The sequence below is a fragment of the Epinephelus fuscoguttatus genome, linkage group LG20 (genome assembly GCF_011397635.1).
Source record: "Epinephelus fuscoguttatus linkage group LG20, E.fuscoguttatus.final_Chr_v1".
NCBI lineage: Eukaryota > Metazoa > Chordata > Actinopteri > Perciformes > Serranidae > Epinephelus > Epinephelus fuscoguttatus.
Genome location: NC_064771.1, coordinates 10898148 through 10903253, shown reverse-complemented (window position 1 = coordinate 10903253; position 5106 = coordinate 10898148). Strand labels below are relative to the sequence as shown.

Genomic DNA, 5106 nt, shown 5'->3' with positions numbered 1-5106 from the left:
TAGGTGAGTTATAACTGTTTGTTGTTTGTCTGACAGAAGCATTTATTGAACCTGCTGTGGTGGTTGTAACTTACAATGGTCCGCATTGATTGAACTGCAAGAAGCATCGCTTTCTAACAAAAGGTCGTATGAGTAAACCACTTCAACACAGCAAATACAGCAGGTGTTTTCATATCATAATTATCTAATAAAACCCTACGAGAACCTACAGATGGAATGTCAGATTGTTATTAAAACACATTGCTTAAGGCAGGTGGATGGAAATATAACCTTTTTATTGTCTCTCTGTTTTTATTCCTGTCCAGCAAAAAAGTGAATATCATATTGTTTACATGCATTATTTCTGCAGCCTGGTGATATCTTTTGCTTTAACATAATAAACAGAAATACATTCAGGTCTAATTTCTGCTATGGTGAGCATAGAAATCTGTGCGTCGTTGTTGAATGTGAGGGAATAATGACTTTACCAAGCAGTGCTTCTGCATACTGGGAAAAGCTCTCCCATAGAAAATAAAATATTTAAAATCACATTATCTTCTTTAATTTCAAAGTAGCCTTCATTAAATTAGAGAGACTAAACTTAAGCCTCTCAACCTGGATCTGATGTCACAATAGTGACATTTACTATCCAGCATTTTCCTCTGAGACGGGAACCTTGCTCCCTTGTATTCACTGGCAACCTTCTCAAATTAAATCTTCCTATAAAAGACAGGTCAACTGGAAAACCGTACAACCTTAATTTGTCTCTGGGACATTATTAAATAAAAACTAACCAGGAATGTTTGGTAACCTTTAAGTCCTCAGCGTTATGAGCCATGTTATGTTAAGCAGAGGCTGTATGAATGAGCTATCCAGCAGATTGAGTCGGCATGGATATGTTTGTAAGAAATTTGGATTATTGTGTCCGTCTGATATTTGCAGATTTTGCAACAGAGGAAGGAGAGGCCTTTATTTTCAGTCTGACAGCCTGTAGGTGCTTCTTACGCAACACAGATTGTTGTTACACCAAACTGTCACCTCTTACAGAAAATGATTTACTGATACGAGATGATGAGTAGTCCAGTCTCTGGCAGCAGCAGCCTTAATCCGTAATGTATTTATGTTTCAGCAGAGCACCGCAGCAGACTCAGACATGGCTCAGACATGCTCAGATCAAACTGATAGGACAGGCCTCAATAACACAGTGATATAACACCATGATGCTCACTCAGGTGCCATTTTATGAGAGCCACCTCCTGTAGCTAAAATTAATGTAGTTTAATGCAACAGGCCCAGGTCCTTAGAAAACAAACCTGCTCTTCAGGCTTTATGTCCAAAGCCAGCATTCAGTGACAGTGTAAGGAGCTGTGTGCACAATATGTTGCGAGGCAAAAAGTAAGGATGATCATGTCAGGTCAGATCTTTCCCTTATCTGAGCCAGGTGTCTTAGTTAATGTTCTTTTTTGAAGCCAAACCGTGATGTTTTTTTCTAGACCTAACCATGTGCTTTTGTTGCCGAAACCTAAGCAAGTAAACCTTAAAACCTTAAAAAAGTTTTTTACCTTTGTGCTAGGGCTGAGCAATACATTCTGGAAACCATCACGATATTTTTCAGCTATATCGCGATACATGATATATATCTCAATATTTTTAAATCAAAGATGACAATATTTCCTACCAAATACCCTCTCTGATGCAACAATTGTTGTTGTTTTTTCCAGAAAATATTAATACAATGAGATTTTTGATTTATTATTAGCAATAATTTGGCTGTAACAACTAAGTGGGTTAAGGCAAGCATTAAAACAAATAAAAAGTCTGGTAAGTTGACAAGTTGACATCACTTTATTGTAATGCAGCCTTTAAAATGAAGGGAAAAACACCATTTATGTCACATCATGATACAACAATATCCAGAATCTAAGACGATATATTGTCTCATATCTCGATAACAATATATCTTCATACTGCCCAGCCCTGCTGTGTTCTAAGTCAAGTTTAATAAGCATTTAAATAGCAGAAACTGTTTATTTCCTGTGAAAACAAAAGTTTATTTTGAAAGGACACTATGCATGCATGAATTGACATACTGTCCAAATCTGATGCTGGAGGGGTACCTAGAGCGTCATAGTTTGGTGAGTAGGGTCACTTGGGTGTTTGATGAGTTGGGACATTTTAAAGACAAAAGTGAATAATGTACAAAGTAATTGGTGGATTAATTGATAATGTAAAAAACTGTTAGTTGCAGCGGTGCATTGCAGCTGCAAAAAATCTGTTAAAACAGATGCATGATTACACCATTATCAGGAGATAAATCAAAGCTAGGCAAGTCATTAAATATGCTGTTGGAGACTGGTTTATATTCAAACTTCTCAGCAAAGAGTTTGGTTATTTTGCGTCAAACTTCTCATGCTCAATATGTCAGAGATGCTCTCCAGATTAACCTTGCACCTCCAAAGCAGTGATTTCACCACTTAGTATTAACACACTGGTTAAAGTTCAAACAAGAAGCATGCCCTGCACAAGTCAGTGCCCTGTTGTGTCATGTGCCTGCACAGGAACCGAATGCACGCAATCATATTGTGTATGTTTAGGTGCAGTCATATCCTGACCAGGTGCAACCTACACTTTGATGCACGTGAGCCTGTTTTCTGGACGTGCCTGAGTGTTGATTCGTGTCTACCAAAGATGGCTATTGATTGACTGGTTGCATTCCAGCAGCAGCCACTCACATCCTCCTTCGGACACAGTCGCACATGATCAAGCTGACTCTGGTTAAGATGTAACTGAGCCACAGGAAGTCGTCTACAAGGTCATATTGGTGTGTTTCTTAAGTTTGCACTAATATTTTTGTCCAACCAAATTACCCAGTTATGTTCATAAAGACTATATTTGATATTATTTGCTTCTTATTGTGAATGAAATTACAGAGCAGGATAATCTATTGCAAAAACAATATATTTTATGATTATTTCACTGCTGGCATAAACACCTTCATATCAGAGCTGCAATGATTGCACCCATTCTCCTGTCATTCATGTGTCCTACTGAGGGAAACAAACAAGGAAATAACAAAGACGCATGACTAACTCGATTGTCACATTTGTACAGAAGCCAAGAATGGCCATGGTTGCAATAATTTCACCTTTTATCTCAATGTCACAAGTTAATTAGAATCTTATTTTGCAATGAAAGAGCAGTTTTCTCAATATATTGGCCTCTCGACAAAATGGCCTTTTGGGGTTTTTGTAAGTTAAAGAACCCACTATATTTCTGTCATGGCAATAGATTCTCACTCTGACCTCATCACGTATGGACATATGATCATAGGTTGTTGAAGTTTAAGGATGCCGTGTAAACTTCAGCCTGTTACATGCATTGTCTGTTTCCAAAATACACTTCCGTTTTCATAGAAATATACAGTTTGTATGATAAAAGACAAGTGTTTCCGAAGAAATCTTTAGTGTGCTCGCTTTAGCTCAAAGATGGTACTTCAGTACATCCCTGAAGTGAGCACGCTATGACAAACACCCTGGTACGACTTGACAAGCATAATTTGTGTGATGCATTAGTAAGGTTAGTGGGTTAGCCAGCAAACTCTGGGCTTAACTCGAGTTTTCCTTTATCACAAAGCTGGATCACTTTTAACCGAGGTAGCTCACCATGACAACCTGTGCTTCACTGTTATCCTGCTCTGTAGCAGGTGAACTTAAGAAGATTAGACTGCCCAAACCCTGACCAGTCACATCAGTAGGAGGTCATCATGCCTACAAGATGTTGGCAGAGTAGTGGATGCTGATTTGTCTTAGAATAAGGACAGTAAACTCCAGGAACATGCTTTAGCTTGATAATATTAGTTTTTGCCGGCAATTTAACCAAATTTTCCTGCAGGTAAATCAGTGTTTCATCCCATGTCATAGGAATACTCACTTTGTGATACTACTGACCCATTCAGAGTGATTATGGCTTTGCCCAGGTCAGTGTGTCAGTCAGAGACAGGGGAAGAGAGCACCCAGCTGCCAGTAAAACACTGTCAACAAAAGATGGCTTTAGCCATGGCTCACTGGCTTATGTCTCCAATGTGCTTTCAGAGCACTGCTCTGTTGTCAATCACCCCAGATGGGACTCGAACCCACAATCCCTGGCTTAGGAGGCCAGTGCCTTATCCATTAGGCCACTGGGGCTGCACATGTCCCATTTTTTCTAGTTGTCTGAACATAGAGCTAGTTCCACCATAACAACACCATGGGTAGCACAATGTGCTGTTATATAAAACATAACAATGGCTCCTGCTGCTTGTGTGACAGCAATAGATAGAAAGGAGAGGGCGACAAATGAAGATACAGTAACTAGAGACAGAAACTGTGACATTCTTCTAAAATGACAGAATGAACACCATTTCCCATAAGCCCGAGACATTTGCAGGCTACATGGCAGGACTCAGTAGGGGAGGCAAGTTCATGAGCGAGTCGAGGGATCACGGTTAGCTCAGATGTGCTTAAAGGGAAATTTCGGTTTATTTCAACCCGTCTCCTATTGTCCTAAATTTGTTTCAAGTGACTAGTGACATAAAAATAATAGTTAGCATGTTAGCCGTTAGCCTAGAAACAGTAGTGTCAGACCTGTTAAAACGTAAGTGAAAGGACATCCCTTCAAGTGCAAAGTTAGTCCACTAAACAAGCTTTTTTTTCCCCACAAAGACCGCCTCATATCGTTAGGATAAATGTCAGAGAACATATAGAAAACGACATGTAAACGTGTTGTCTTACCTTACCGGTGTGCTGCCATGTTTGTTTATCCCTCTAGCTCTGCTTTCCAAAGCGCGGCCGAAATATATCTCGCCAGCTCTAGATAAAGCCCAGCTGGATACTAACGTTACTCCAGGTGGAGGTGTCTCGTCCTCGGTCACATCCAGACCTTGAAAATAAGGCTGCAACCGGTCCCATTCCTTGCAACAGAAGCATTCCTCTTCTGTGGGCATTGGGGTACAGCATTCACAGGTAATGTTACACCACCAATCTCCAGAGCTACGCAGCCTTGCAGCAGCTATTCCTCCCCTCTCGTCCTCTAACGTTACCTGTTGCGCCTCTCTCTCTCTCTCTCTCCTCCTCCGTTCTTCAATTTCAC

At 40.1% G+C, this 5106-nt stretch overlaps 1 non-coding gene across 1 annotated transcript; it reads right to left on the bottom strand.

Moving 5' to 3' along the window:
- Positions 1-4090: 4090 nt before the first annotated feature.
- trnar-ccu (transfer RNA arginine (anticodon CCU)) lies at positions 4091-4163 on the bottom strand. The gene has a single exon. It is a non-coding gene; the product is annotated as a tRNA-Arg (tRNA).
- Between the last annotated feature and the right edge of the window lie 943 nt (positions 4164-5106).